Genomic DNA, 14,428 nt, shown 5'->3' with positions numbered 1-14,428 from the left:
TATCCTTGAAAGAATACACATTGATGTTTCAACATTCCTGAATCAGAATGTTTTTATGATATAGGAATAAAAGCAATGTCTAAGAGTATTATTTTACATTTTAATTGTAACCTTCTTTAAGTGGTTCATGTCAATGAGGACTTGAAAAATGTAAAGTGTGCTTTCCTTAAAAGAACATTTTGTTTGCAGTGTATTTGTTTAATAATTGTTTAATTATTTTGCAAATCAGCAATTAATGCAAGCCACTAGTTTATTTCCTATATGCAATATAAGAAATTTTGAAGTACCAATGCTATTAGTGCATTGGTTTCATTGTTAAGTGTTCTGTTTAATATTTTGGTTTAAACAAATTTATATATGCAAAAATTATAATATGTTACCTAATACAATCTTAAAATGTGTCTACTCTCACAGAAAATCATTCAGTATATGATAGTGAATGAATTGTAGTCTGAAAATTTGTGGAGAATGTTATGCAACTGAAAATTGGTTGACAATTTCTATATCAAGTTTTATGAATTGGTCCAAAAATGTCTCCATGAGTTAAAAGAGGAATTCATATGGCCTATCTAAACCATCAACAAAATGTATTTAAGACTATACTTTCAGGGATCATTTCTATAGGCAATGATGGGAGAAATGTGCTTGAAAGTGTCCAAACTCGCCAACCACCATGATGAGTTTAAGAGCTCTCTTCTCAGCATGAAGGCAGTTAGCAACTCTGTTTCATGCAGATGTTGTTAGCTTTTGATGACTGTCCTACTTCTTAATAAAGAAGTGGTAGAAGAGGGCTCATTCAGAGTGGCTGATTACACACTTTAAAATCAACTATGGTTATTTAAAACTAAGTTTGTATAATGTTTAATATCCTTGAAAGAATACGCATTGATGTTTCAACATTCCTGAATCAGAATGTTTCTTATGATATAGCAATTAAAGCAATGTCTAAGAGTATTATTTTACATTTTAATTTTAACCTTCTTTAAGTGGTTCATGTCAATGAGGACTTGAAAAATGTAAAGTGTGCTTTCCTTAAAATAACCTTTTGTTTGCAGTGTATTTGTTTAATAATCGTTTAATTCTTTTGCAAATCAGCAATTATTGCAAGCCACTAGTTTATTTCCTATATGCAATATAAGAAATTTTGAAGTACCAATGCTATTAGTGCATTGGTTTCATTGTTAAGTGTTCTGTTTAATATTTTGGTTTAAACAAATTTATATATGCAAAAATTATAATATGTTACCTAATACAATCTTAAAATGTGTCTACTCTCACAGAAAATCATTCAGTATATGATAGTGAATGAATTGTAGTCTGAAAAATTGTGGATAATGTTATGCAACTGAAAATTGGTTGACAATTTCTATATCAAGTTTTATGAATGGGTCCAAAAATGTCACCATGAGTTAAAAGAGTAATTCATATGGCCTATCTAAACCATCAACAAAATGTAGCTAAGATTATACTTTCAGGGATCATTTCTATAGGCAATGATGGGAGAAATGTGCTTGAAAATGTCAAAACTCGCCAACCACCATGATGAGATTAAGAGCTCTCTTCTCAGCATGAAGGCAGTTAGCAACTCTGTTTCATGCAGATGTTGTTAGCTTTTGATGACTGTCCTACTTCTTAATAAAGAAGTGGTAGAAGAGGGCTCATTCAGAGTGGCTGATTACACACTTTAAAATCAACTATGGTTATTTAAAACTAAGTTTGTATAATGTTTAATATCCTTGAAAGAATACACATTGATGTTTCAACATTACGGAATCAGAATGTTTTTTATGATATAGGAATAAAAGCAATGTCTAAGAGTATTATTTTACATTTTAATTGTAACCTTCTTTTAGTGGTTCATGTCAATGAGGACTTGAAAAATGTAAAGTGTGCTTTCCTTAAAAGAACATTTTGTTTGCAGTGTATTTGTTTAATAATTGTTTAATTCTTTAGCAAATCAGCAATTAATGCAAGCCACTAGTTTATTTCCTATATGCAATATAAGAAATTTTGAAGTACCAATGCTATTAGTGCATTGGTTTCATTGTTAAGTGTTCTGTTTAATATTTTGGCTTAAACAAGTTTATATATGCAAAAATTATAATATGTTACCTAATACAATCTTAAAATGTGTCTGCTCTCACAGAAAATCATTCAGTATATGATAGTGAATGAATTGTAGTCTGAAAATTTGTGGAGAATGTTATGCAACTGAAAATTGGTTGACAATTTCTATATCAAGTTTTATGAATGGGTCCAAAAATGTCACCATGAGTTAAAAGAGGAATTCATATGGCCTATCTAAACCATCAACAAAATGTATTTAAGACTATACTTTCAGGGATCATTTCTATAGGCAATGATGGGAGAAATGTGCTTGAAAGTGTCCAAACTTGCCAACCACCATGATGAGTTTAAAAGCTCTCTTCTCAGCATGAAGGAAGTTAGCAACTCTGTTTCATGCAGATGTTGTTAACTTTTGATGACTGTCCTACTTCTTAATAAAGAAGTGGTAGAAGAGGGCTCATTCAGAGTGGCTGATTACACACTTTAAAATCAACTATGGTTATTTAAAACTAAGTTTGTATAATGTTTAATATCCTTGAAAGAATACGCATTGATGTTTCAACATTCCTGAATCAGAATGTTTTTTATGATATAGCAATTAAAGCAATGTCTAAGAGTATTATTTTACATTTTAATTTTAACCTTCTTTAAGTGGTTCATGTCAATGAGGACTTGAAAAATGTAAAGTGTGCTTTCCTTAAAAGAACCTTTTGTTTGCAGTGTATTTGTTTAATAATTGTTTAATTCTTTTGCAAATCAGCAATTAATGCAAGCCACTAGTTTATTTCCTATATGCAATATAAGAAATTTTGAAGTACCAATGCTATTAGTGCATTGGTTTCATTGTTAAGTGTTCTGTTTAATATTTTGGTTTAAACAAATTTATATATGCAAAAATTATAATATGTTACCTAATACAATCTTAAAATGTGTCTACTCTCACAGAAAATCATTCAGTATATGATAGTGTATGAATTGTAGTCTGAAAATTTGTGGAGAATGTTATGCAACTGAAAATTGGTTGACAATTTCTATATCAAGTTTTATGCATGGGTCCTAAAATGTCACCATGAGTTAAAAGAGGAATTCATATGGCCTATCTAAACCATCAACAAAATGTATTTTAGACTATACTTTCAGGGATCATTTCTATAGGTAATGATGGGAGAAATGTGCTTGAAAGTGTCCAAACTCGCCAACCACCATGATGAGTTTAAGAGCTCTCTTCTCAGCATGAAGGCAGTTAGCAACTCTGTTTCATGCAGATGTTGTTAGCTTTTGATGACTGTCCTACTTCTTAATAAAGAAGTGGTAGAAGAGGGCTCATTCAGAGTGGCTGATTACACACTTTAAAATCAACTATGGTTATTTAAAACTAAGTTTGTATAATGTTTAATATCCTTGAAAGAATACACATTGATGTTTCAACATTCCTGAATCAGAATGTTTTTATGATATAGGAATAAAAGCAATGTCTAAGAGTATTATTTTACATTTTAATTGTAACCTTCTTTAAGTGGTTCATGTCAATGAGGACTTGAAAAATGTAAAGTGTGCTTTCCTTAAAAGAACATTTTGTTTGCAGTGTATTTGTTTAATAATTGTTTAATTCTTTAGCAAATCAGCAATTAATGCAAGCCACTAGTTTATTTCCTATATGCAATATAAGAAATTTTGAAGTACCAATGCTATTAGTGCATTGGTTTCATTGTTAAGTGTTCTGTTTAATATTTTGGCTTAAACAAGTTTATATATGCAAAAAGTATAACATGTTACCTAATACAATCTTAAAATGTGTCTACTCTCACAGAAAATCATTCAGTATATGATAGTGATTGAATTGTAGTCTGAAAATTTGTGGATAATGTTATGCAACTGAAAATTGGTTGACAATTTCTATATCAAGTTTTATGAATGGGTCCAAAAATGTCACCATGAGTTAAAAGAGGAATTCATATGGCCTATCTAAACCATCAACAAAATGTATTTAAGACTATACTTTCAGGGATTATTTTTTATAGGCAATGATGGGAGAAATGTGCTTGAAATTGTCCAAACTCGCCAACCACCATGATGAGTTTAAGAGCTCTCTTCTCAGCATGAAGGCAGTTAGCAACTCTGTTTCATGCAGATGTTGTTAGCTTTTGATGACTGTCCTACTTCTTAATAAAGAAGTGGTAGAAGAGGGCTCATTCAGAGTGGCTGATTACACACTTTAAAATCAACTATGGTTATTTAAAACTAAGTTTGTATAATGTTTAATATCCTTGAAAGAATACGCATTGATGTTTCAACATTCCTGAATCAGAATGTTTTTTATGATATAGCAATTAAAGCAATGTCTAAGAGTATTATTTTACATTTTAATTTTAACCTTCTTTAAGTGGTTCATGTCAATGAGGACTTGAAAAATGTAAAGTGTGCTTTCCTTAAAAGAACATTTTGTTTGCAGTGTCTTTGTTTAATAATTGTTTAATTCTTTTGCAAATCAGCAATTAATGCAAGCCACTAGTTTATTTCCTATATGCAATATAAGAAATTTTGAAGTACCAATGCTATTAGTGCATTGGTTTCATTGTTAAGTGTTCTGTTTAATATTTTGGTTTAAACAAATTTATATATGCAAAAATTATAATATGTTACCTAATACAATCTTAAAATGTGTCTACTCTCACAGAAAATCATTCAGTATATGATAGTGAATGAATTGTAGTCTGAAAATTTGTGGAGAATGTTATGCAACTGAAAATTGGTTGACAATTTCTATATCAAGTTTTATGCATGGGTCCTAAAATGTCACCATGAGTTAAAAGAGGAATTTATATGGCCTATCTAAACCATCAACCAAATGTAGCTAAGATTATACTTTCAGGGATCATTTCTATAGGCAATGATGGGAGAAATGTGCTTGAAAGTGTCCAAACTCGCCAACCACCATGATGAGTTTAAGAGCTCTCTTCTCAGCATGAAGGCAGTTAGCAACTCTGTTTCATGCAGATGTTGATAGCTTTTGATGACTGTCCTACTTCTTAATAAAGAAGTGGTAGAAGAGGGCTCATTCAGAGTGGCTGATTACACACTTTAAAATCAACTATGGTTATTTAAAACTAAATTTGTATAATGTTTAATATCCTTGAAAGAATACACATTGATGTTTCAACATTCCTGAATCAGAATGTTTTTTATGATATAGGAATAAAAGCAATGTCTAAGAGTATTATTTTACATTTTAATTGTAACATTCTTTTAGTGGTTCATGTCAATGAGGACTTGAAAAATGTAAAGTGTGCTTTCCTTAAAAGAACCTTTTGTTTGCAGTGTATTTGTTTAATAATTGTTTAATTCTTTTGCAAATCAGCAATTAATGCAAGCCACTAGTTTATTTCCTATATGCAATATAAGAAATTTTGAAGTACCAATGCTATATAGTGCATTGGTTTCATTGTTAAGTGTTCTGTTTAATATTTTGGTTTAAACAAATTTATATATGCAAAAATTATAATATGTTACCTAATACAATCTTAAAATGTGTCTACTCTCACAGAAAATCATTCAGTATATGATAGTGAATGAATTGTAGTCTGAAAATTTGTGGAGAATGTTATGCAACTGAAAATTGGTTGACAATTTCTATATCAAGTTTTATGAATTGGTCCAAAAATGTCTCCATGAGTTAAAAGAGGAATTCATATGGCCTATCTAAACCATCAACAAAATGTATTTAAGACTATACTTTCAGGGATCATTTCTATAGGCAATGATGGGAGAAATGTGCTTGAAAGTGTCCAAACTCGCCAACCACCATGATGAGTTTAAGAGCTCTCTTCTCAGCATGAAGGCAGTTAGTAACTCTGTTTCATGCAGATGTTGTTAGCTTTTGATGACTGTCCTATTTCTTAATAAAGAAGTGGTAGAAGAGGGCTCATTCAGAGTGGCTGATTACACACTTTAAAATCAACTATGGTTATTTAAAACTAAGTTTGTATAATGTTTAATATCCTTGAAAGAATACGCATTGATGTTTCAACATTCCTGAATCAGAATGTTTCTTATGATATAGCAATTAAAGCAATGTCTAAGAGTATTATTTTACATTTTAATTTTAACCTTCTTTAAGTGGTTCATGTCAATGAGGACTTGAAAAATGTAAAGTGTGCTTTCCTTAAAATAACCTTTTGTTTGCAGTGTATTTGTTTAATAATCGTTTAATTCTTTTGCAAATCAGCAATTAATGCAAGCCACTAGTTTATTTCCTATATGCAATATAAGAAATTTTGAAGTACCAATGCTATTAGTGCATTGGTTTCATTGTTAAGTGTTCTGTTTAATATTTTGGTTTAAACAAATTTATATATGCAAAAATTATAATATGTTACCTAATACAATCTTAAAATGTGTCTACTCTCACAGAAAATCATTCAGTATATGATAGTGAATGAATTGTAGTCTGAAAAATTGTGGATAATGTTATGCAACTGAAAATTGGTTGACAATTTCTATATCAAGTTTTATGAATGGGTCCAAAAATGTCACCATGAGTTAAAAGAGGAATTCATATGGCCTATCTAAACCATCAACAAAATGTATTTAAGACTATACTTTCAGGGATTATTTTTTTTATAGGCAATGATGGGAGAAATGTGCTTGAAATTGTCCAAACTCGCCAACCACCATGATGAGTTTAAGAGCTCTCTTCTCAGCATGAAGGCAGTTAGCAACTCTGTTTCAAGCAGATGTTGTTAGCTTTTGATGACTGTCCTACTTCTTAATAAAGAAGTGGTAGAAGAGGGCTCATTCAGAGTGGCTGATTACACACTTTAAAATCAACTATGGTTATTTAAAACTAAGTTTGTATAATGTTTAATATCCTTGAAAGAATACGCATTGATGTTTCAACATTCCTGAATCAGAATGTTTTTTATGATATAGCAATTAAAGCAATGTCTAAGAGTATTATTTTACATTTTAATTTTAACCTTCTTTAAGTGGTTCATGTCAATGAGGACTTGAAAAATGTAAAGTGTGCTTTCCTTAAAAGAACATTTTGTTTGCAGTGTATTTGTTTAATAATTGTTTAATTCTTTTGCAAATCAGCAATTAATGCAAGCCACTAGTTTATTTCCTATATGCAATATAAGAAATTTTGAAGTACCAATGCTGTTAGTGCATTGGTTTCATTGTTAAGTGTTCTGTTTAATATTTTGGTTTAAACAAATTTATATATGCAAAAATTATAATATGTTACCTAATACAATCTTAAAATGTGTCTACTCTCACAGAAAATCATTCAGTATATGATAGTGAATGAATTGTAGTCTGAAAATTTGTGGAGAATGTTATGCAACTGAAAATTGGTTGACAATTTCTATATCAAGTTTTATGCATGGGTCCTAAAATGTCACCATGAGTTAAAAGAGGAATTTATATGGCCTATCTAAACCATCAACCAAATGTAGCTAAGATTATACTTTCAGGGATCATTTCTATAGGCAATGATGGGAGAAATGTGCTTGAAAGTGTCCAAACTCGCCAACCACCATGATGAGTTTAAGAGCTCTCTTCTCAGCATGAAGGCAGTTAGCAACTCTGTTTCATGCAGATGTTGATAGCTTTTGATGACTGTCCTACTTCTTAATAAAGAAGTGGTAGAAGAGGGCTCATTCAGAGTGGCTGATTACACACTTTAAAATCAACTATGGTTATTTAAAACTAAGTTTGTATAATGTTTAATATCCTTGAAAGAATACACATTGATGTTTCAACATTCCTGAATCAGAATGTTTTTTATGATATAGGAATAAAAGCAATGTCTAAGAGTATTATTTTACATTTTAATTGTAACATTCTTTTAGTGGTTCATGTCAATGAGGACTTGAAAAATGTAAAGTGTGCTTTCCTTAAAAGAACATTTTGTTTGCAGTGTATTTGTTTAATAATTGTTTAATTCTTTAGCAAATCAGCAATTAATGCAAGCCACTAGTTTATTTCCTATATGCAATATAAGAAATTTTGAAGTACCAATGCTGTTAGTGCATTGGTTTCATTGTTAAGTGTTCTGTTTAATATTTTGGCTTAAACAAGTTTATATATGCAAAAATTATAATATGTTACCTAATACAATCTTAAAATGTGTCTACTCTCACAGAAAATCATTCAGTATATGATAGTGAATGAAGTGTAGTCTGAAAATTTGTGGATAATGTTATGTAACTGAAAATTGGTTGACAATTTCTATATCAAGTTTTATGAATGGGTCCAAAAATGTCACTATGAGTTAAAAGAGGAATTCATATGGCTAATCTAAACCATCTACAAAATGTAATTAAGACTATACTTCCAGGGATCATTTCTATAGGCAATGATGGGAGAAATGTGTTTGAAAGTGTCCAAACTCATCAACCACCATGATGAGTTTAAGAGCTCTCTTCTCAGCATGAAGGCAGTTAGCAACTCTGTTTCATGCAGATGTTGTTAGCTTTTGATGACTGTCCTACTTCTTAATAAAGAAGTGGTAGAAGAGGGCTCATTCAGAGTGGCTGATTACACACTTTAAAATCAACTATGGTTATTTAAAAGTAAGTTTGTATAATGTTTAATATCCTTGAAAGAATACGCATTGATGTTTCAACATTCCTAAATCAGAATGTTTTTTTATGATAAAGGAATAAAAGCAATGTCTAAGAGTATTATTTTACATTTTAATTGTAACCTTCTTTAAGTGGTTCATGTCAATGAGGACTTGAAAAATGTAAAGTGTGCTTTCCTTAAAAGAACATTTTGTTTGCAGTTTATTTGTTTAATAATTGTTTAATTATTTAGCAAATCAGCAATTAATGCAAGCCACTAGTTTATTTCCTATATGCAATATAAGAAATTTTGAAGTACCAATGCTGTTAGTGCATTGGTTTCATTGTTAAGTGTTCTGTTTAATATTTTGGCTTAAACAAGTTTATATATGCAAAAATTATAATATGTTACCTAATACAATCTTAAAATGTGTCTACTCTCACAGAAAATCATTCAGTATATGATAGTGAATGAATTGTAGTCTGAAAATTTGTGGATAATGTTATGCAACTGAAAATTGGTTGACAATTTCTATATCAAGTTTTATGAATGGGTCCAAAAATGTCACCATGAGTTAAAAGAGGAATTCATATGGCCTATCTAAACCATCAACAAAATGTAGCTAAGATTATACTTTCAGGGATCATTTCTATAGGCAATGATGGGAGAAATGTGCTTGAAAGTGTCAAAACTCGCCAACCACCATGATGAGATTAAGAGCTCTCTTCTCAGCATGAAGGCAGTTAGCAACTCTGTTTCATGCAGATGTTGTTAGCTTTTGATGACTGTCCTACTTCTTAATAAAGAAGTGGTAGAATAGGGCTCATTCAGAGTGGCTGATTACACAGTTTAAAATCAACTATGGTTATTTAAAACTAAGTTTGTATAATGTTTAATATCCTTGAAAGAATACGCATTGATGTTTCAACATTCCTGAATCAGAATGTTTTTTTATGATATAGGAATAAAAGCAATGTCTAAGAGTATTATTTTACATTTTAATTGTAACCTTCTTTAAGTGGTTCATGTCAATGAGGACTTGAAAAATGTAAAGTGTGCTTTCCTTAAAAGAACTTTTTGTTTGCAGTGTATTTGTTTAATAATTGTTTAATTCTTTAGCAAATCAGCAATTAATGCAAGCCACTAGTTTATTTCCTATATGCAATATAAGAAATTTTGAAGTACCAATGCTATTAGTGCATTGGTTTCATTGTTAAGTGTTCTGATTAATATTTTGGCTTAAACAAGTTTATATATGCAAAAAGTATAACATGTTACCTAATACAATATTAAAATGTGTCTACTCTCACAGAAAATCATTCAGTATATGATAGTGAATGAATTGTAGTCTGAAAATTTGTGGAGAATGTTATGCAACTGAAAATTGGTTGACAATTTCTATATCAAGTTTTATGAATGGGTCCAAAAATGTCTCCATGAGTTAAAAGAGGAATTCATATGGCCTATCTAAACCATCAACAAAATGTATTTAAGACTATACTTTCAGGGATCATTTCTATAGGCAATAATGGGAGAAATGTGCTTGAAAGTGTCCAAACTCGCAAACCAATATGATGAGTTTAAGAGCTCTCTTCTCAGCATGAAGGCAGTTAGCAACTCTGTTTCATGCAGATGTTGTTAGCTTTTGATGACTGTCCTACTTCTTAATGAAGAAGTGGTAGAAGAGGGCTCATTCAGAGTGGCTGATTACACACTTTAAAATTAACTATGGTTATTTAAAAGTAAGTTTGTATAATGTTTAATATCCTTGAAAGAATACGCATTGATGTTTCAAAATTCCTAAATCAGAATGTTTTTTTATGATATAGGAATAAAAGCAATGTCTAAGAGTATTATTTTACATTTTAATTGTAACCTTCTTTAAGTGGTTCATGTCAATGAGGACTTGAAAAATGTAAAGTGTGCTTTCTTTAAAAGAACATTTTGTTTGCAGTGTATTTGTTTAATAATTGTTTAATTCTTTAGCAAATCAGCAATTAATGCAAGCCGCTAGTTTATTTCCTATATGCAATATAAGAAATTTTGAAGTACCAATGCTATTAGTGCATTGGTTTCATTGTTAAGTGTTCTGTTTAATATTTTGGCTTAAACAAGTTTATATATGCAAAAATGATAACATGTTACCTAATACAATCTTAAAATGTGTCTACTCTCACAGAAAATCATTCAGTATATGATAGTGAATGAATTGTAGTCTGAAAATTTGTGGAGAATGTTATGCAACTGAAAATTGGTTGACAATTTCTATATCAAGTTTTATGAATGGGTCCAAAAATGTCACCATGAGTTAAAAGAGGAATTCATATGGCCTATCTAAACCATCAACAAAATGTATTTAAGACTATACTTTCAGGGATCATTTCTATAGGCAATGATGGGAGAAATGTGCTTGAAAGTGTCCAAACTCGCCAACCACCATGATGAGTTTAAGAACTCTCTTCTCAGCATGAAGGCAGTTAGCAATTCTGTTTCATGCAGATGTTGTTAGCTTTTGATGACTGTCCTACTTCTTAATAAAGAAGTGGTAGAAGAGGGCTCATTCAGAGTGGCTGATTACACACTTTAAAATCAACTATGGTTATTTAAAACTAAGTTTGTATAATGTTTAATATCCTTGAAAGAATACACATTGATGTTTCAACATTACGGAATCAGAATGTTTTTTATGATATAGGAATAAAAGCAATGTCTAAGAGTATTATTTTACATTTTAATTGTAACCTTCTTTTAGTGGTTCATGTCAATGAGGACTTGAAAAATGTAAAGTGTGCTTTCCTTAAAAGAACATTTTGTTTGCAGTGTATTTGTTTAATAATTGTTTAATTCTTTAGCAAATCAGCAATTAATGCAAGCCACTAGTTTATTTCCTATATGCAATATAAGAAATTTTGAAGTACCAATGCTATTAGTGCATTGGTTTCATTGTTAAGTGTTCTGTTTAATATTTTGGCTTAAACAAGTTTATATATGCAAAAATTATAATATGTTACCTAATACAATCTTAAAATGTGTCTACTCTCACAGAAAATCATTCAGTATATGATAGTGAATGAATTGTAGTCTGAAAATTTGTGGAGAATGTTATGCAACTGAAAATTGGTTGACAATTTCTATATCAAGTTTTATGAATGGGTCCAAAAATGTCACCATGAGTTAAAAGAGGAATTCATATGGCCTATCTAAACCATCAACAAAATGTATTTAAGACTATACTTTCAGGGATCATTTCTATAGGCAATGATGGGAGAAATGTGCTTGAAAGTGTCCAAACTCGCCAACCACCATGATGAGTTTAAGAGCTCTCTTCTCAGCATGAAGGAAGTTAGCAACTCTGTTTCATGCAGATGTTGTTAACTTTTGATGACTGTCCTACTTCTTAATAAAGAAGTGGTAGAAGAGGGCTCATTCAGAGTGGCTGATTACACACTTTAAAATCAACTATGGTTATTTAAAACTAAGTTTGTATAATGTTTAATATCCTTGAAAGAATACGCATTGATGTTTCAACATTCCTGAATCAGAATTTTTTTTATGATATAGCAATTAAAGCAATGTCTAAGAGTATTATTTTACATTTTAATTTTAACCTTCTTTAAGTGGTTCATGTCAATGAGGACTTGAAAAATGTAAAGTGTGCTTTCCTTAAAAGAACCTTTTGTTTGCAGTGTATTTGTTTAATAATTGTTTAATTCTTTTGCAAATCAGCAATTAATGCAAGCCACTAGTTTATTTCCTATATGCAATATAAGAAATTTTGAAGTACCAATGCTATTATTGCATTGGTTTCATTGTTAAGTGTTCTGTTTAATATTTTGGTTTAAACAAATTTATATATGCAAAAATTATAATGTGTTACCTAATACAATCTTAAAATGTGTCTACTCTCACAGAAAATCATTCAGTATATGATAGTGTATGAATTGTAGTCTGAAAATTTGTGGAGAATGTTATGCAACTGAAAATTGGTTGACAATTTCTATATCAAGTTTTATGCATGGGTCCTAAAATGTCACCATGAGTTAAAAGAGGAATTTATAGGGCCTATCTAAACCATCAACAAAATGTAGCTAAGATTATACTTTCAGGGATCATTTCTATAGGCAATGATGGGAGAAATGTGCTTGAAAGTGTCCAAACTAGCCAACCACCATGATAAGATTAAGAGCTCTCTTCTCAGCAGGAAGGCAGTTAGCAACTCTGTTTCATGCAGATGTTGTTAGCTTTTGATGACTGTCCTACTTTTTAATAAATAAGTGGTAGAAGAGGGCTCATTCAGAGTGGCTGATTACACACTTTAAAATCAACTATGGTTATTTAAAACTAAGTTTGTATAATGTTTAATATCCTTGAAAGAATACGCATTGATATTTCAACATTCCTGAATCAGAATGTTTTTTATGATATAGGAATAAAAGCAATGTCTAAGAGTATTATTTTACATTTTAATTTTAACCTTCTTTAAGTAGTTGATGTCAATGATGACTTGAAAATGTAAAGTGTGCTTTCCTTAAAAGAACGTTTTGTTTGCAGTGTATTTGTTTAATAATTGTTTAAGTCTTTAGCAAATCAGCAATTAATGCAAGCCACTAGTTTATTTCCTATATGCAATATAAGAAATTTTGAAGTACCAATGCTATTAGTGCATTGGTTTCATTGTTAAGTGTTCTGTTTAATATTTTGGCTTAAACAAGTTTATATATGCAAAAATGATAACATGTTACCTAATACAATCTTAAAATGTGTCTACTCTCACAGAAAATCATTCAGTATATGATAGTGAATGAATTGTAGTCTGAAAATTTGTGGATAATGTTATGCAACTGAAAATTGGTTGACAATTTCTATATCAAGTTTTATGAATGGGTCCAAAAATGTCACCATGAGTTAAAAGAGGAATTCATATGGCCTATCTAAACCATCAACAAAATGTATTTTAGACTATATTTTCAGGGATCATTTCTATAGGCAATGATGGGAGAAATGTGCTTGAAAGTGTCCAAACTCGCCAACCACCATGATGAGTTTAAGAGCTCTCTTCTCAGCATGAAGGCAGTTAGCAACTCTGTTTCATGCAGATGTTGTTAGCTTTTGATGACTGTCCTACTTCTTAATAAAGAAGTGGTAGAAGAGGGCTCATTCAGAGTGGCTGATTACACACTTTAAAATCAACTATGGTTATTTAAAACTAAGTTTGTATAATGTTTAATATCCTTGAAAGAATACGCATTGATGTTTCAACATTCCTGAATCAGAATATTTTTTATGATATAGCAATTAAAGCAATGTCTAAGAGTATTATTTTACATTTTAGTTGTAACCTTCTTTAAGTGGTTCATGTCAATGAGGACTTGAAAAATGTAAAGTGTGCTTTCCTTAAAAGAACCTTTTGTTTGCAGTGTATTTGTTTAATAATTGTTTAATTCTTTAGCAAATCAGCAATTAATGCAAGCCACTAGTTTATTTCCTATATGCAATATAAGAAATTTTGAAGTACCAATGCTATTAGTGCATTGGTTTCATTGTTAAGTGTTCTGTTTAATATTTTGGTTTAAACAAATTTATATATGCAAAAATTATAATATGTTACCTAATACAATCTTAAAATGTGTCTACTCTCACAGAAAATCATTCAGTATATGATAGTGAATGAATTGTAGTCTGAAAATTTGTGGAGAATGTTATGCAACTGAAAATTGGTTGACAATTTCTATATCAAGTTTTATGCATGGGTCCTAAAATGTCAACATGAGTTAAAAGAGGAATTTATATGGCC

The 14,428-nt window shown here is 30.3% G+C and overlaps 16 non-coding genes across 16 annotated transcripts; all 16 read left to right on the top strand.

The window, feature by feature from the left end:
* The first annotated feature begins 593 nt into the window (after positions 1-593).
* Positions 594-806, top strand: LOC135053123 (small nucleolar RNA U3). Its single transcript, XR_010242514.1, has one exon. It is a non-coding gene; the product is annotated as a small nucleolar RNA U3 (small nucleolar RNA).
* Positions 807-1,459: 653 nt separating this feature from the next.
* LOC135053089 (small nucleolar RNA U3) lies at positions 1,460-1,672 on the top strand. Its single transcript, XR_010242485.1, has one exon. It is a non-coding gene; the product is annotated as a small nucleolar RNA U3 (small nucleolar RNA).
* A 653-nt stretch (positions 1,673-2,325) lies between these two features.
* LOC135053461 (small nucleolar RNA U3) lies at positions 2,326-2,538 on the top strand. Its single transcript, XR_010242809.1, has one exon. It is a non-coding gene; the product is annotated as a small nucleolar RNA U3 (small nucleolar RNA).
* A 653-nt stretch (positions 2,539-3,191) lies between these two features.
* LOC135053062 (small nucleolar RNA U3) lies at positions 3,192-3,404 on the top strand. Its single transcript, XR_010242462.1, has one exon. It is a non-coding gene; the product is annotated as a small nucleolar RNA U3 (small nucleolar RNA).
* Positions 3,405-4,056: 652 nt separating this feature from the next.
* On the top strand, positions 4,057-4,270 carry LOC135053855 (small nucleolar RNA U3). The gene has a single exon (XR_010243153.1). It is a non-coding gene; the product is annotated as a small nucleolar RNA U3 (small nucleolar RNA).
* Positions 4,271-4,923: 653 nt separating this feature from the next.
* LOC135053387 (small nucleolar RNA U3) lies at positions 4,924-5,136 on the top strand. Its single transcript, XR_010242745.1, has one exon. It is a non-coding gene; the product is annotated as a small nucleolar RNA U3 (small nucleolar RNA).
* A 654-nt stretch (positions 5,137-5,790) lies between these two features.
* Positions 5,791-6,003, top strand: LOC135053352 (small nucleolar RNA U3). Its single transcript, XR_010242714.1, has one exon. It is a non-coding gene; the product is annotated as a small nucleolar RNA U3 (small nucleolar RNA).
* A 653-nt stretch (positions 6,004-6,656) lies between these two features.
* Positions 6,657-6,872, top strand: LOC135053939 (small nucleolar RNA U3). The gene has a single exon (XR_010243226.1). It is a non-coding gene; the product is annotated as a small nucleolar RNA U3 (small nucleolar RNA).
* Positions 6,873-7,525: 653 nt separating this feature from the next.
* Positions 7,526-7,738, top strand: LOC135053386 (small nucleolar RNA U3). Its single transcript, XR_010242744.1, has one exon. It is a non-coding gene; the product is annotated as a small nucleolar RNA U3 (small nucleolar RNA).
* Positions 7,739-8,391: 653 nt separating this feature from the next.
* On the top strand, positions 8,392-8,604 carry LOC135053166 (small nucleolar RNA U3). The gene has a single exon (XR_010242551.1). It is a non-coding gene; the product is annotated as a small nucleolar RNA U3 (small nucleolar RNA).
* Positions 8,605-9,258: 654 nt separating this feature from the next.
* Positions 9,259-9,471, top strand: LOC135053485 (small nucleolar RNA U3). Its single transcript, XR_010242830.1, has one exon. It is a non-coding gene; the product is annotated as a small nucleolar RNA U3 (small nucleolar RNA).
* Positions 9,472-10,125: 654 nt separating this feature from the next.
* LOC135053612 (small nucleolar RNA U3) lies at positions 10,126-10,338 on the top strand. The gene has a single exon (XR_010242940.1). It is a non-coding gene; the product is annotated as a small nucleolar RNA U3 (small nucleolar RNA).
* Positions 10,339-10,992: 654 nt separating this feature from the next.
* LOC135053530 (small nucleolar RNA U3) lies at positions 10,993-11,205 on the top strand. Its single transcript, XR_010242868.1, has one exon. It is a non-coding gene; the product is annotated as a small nucleolar RNA U3 (small nucleolar RNA).
* A 653-nt stretch (positions 11,206-11,858) lies between these two features.
* On the top strand, positions 11,859-12,071 carry LOC135053066 (small nucleolar RNA U3). Its single transcript, XR_010242465.1, has one exon. It is a non-coding gene; the product is annotated as a small nucleolar RNA U3 (small nucleolar RNA).
* A 653-nt stretch (positions 12,072-12,724) lies between these two features.
* Positions 12,725-12,937, top strand: LOC135053756 (small nucleolar RNA U3). Its single transcript, XR_010243066.1, has one exon. It is a non-coding gene; the product is annotated as a small nucleolar RNA U3 (small nucleolar RNA).
* Positions 12,938-13,589: 652 nt separating this feature from the next.
* On the top strand, positions 13,590-13,802 carry LOC135053462 (small nucleolar RNA U3). Its single transcript, XR_010242810.1, has one exon. It is a non-coding gene; the product is annotated as a small nucleolar RNA U3 (small nucleolar RNA).
* The last annotated feature ends 626 nt before the right edge of the window (positions 13,803-14,428 follow it).

Source organism: Pseudophryne corroboree, chromosome 2 (genome assembly GCF_028390025.1).
Source record: "Pseudophryne corroboree isolate aPseCor3 chromosome 2, aPseCor3.hap2, whole genome shotgun sequence".
NCBI classification, from domain to species: domain Eukaryota; kingdom Metazoa; phylum Chordata; class Amphibia; order Anura; family Myobatrachidae; genus Pseudophryne; species Pseudophryne corroboree.
Note: the sequence above shows the minus strand (reverse complement) of the source record. Positions and strands in the feature narration are given on the sequence as shown.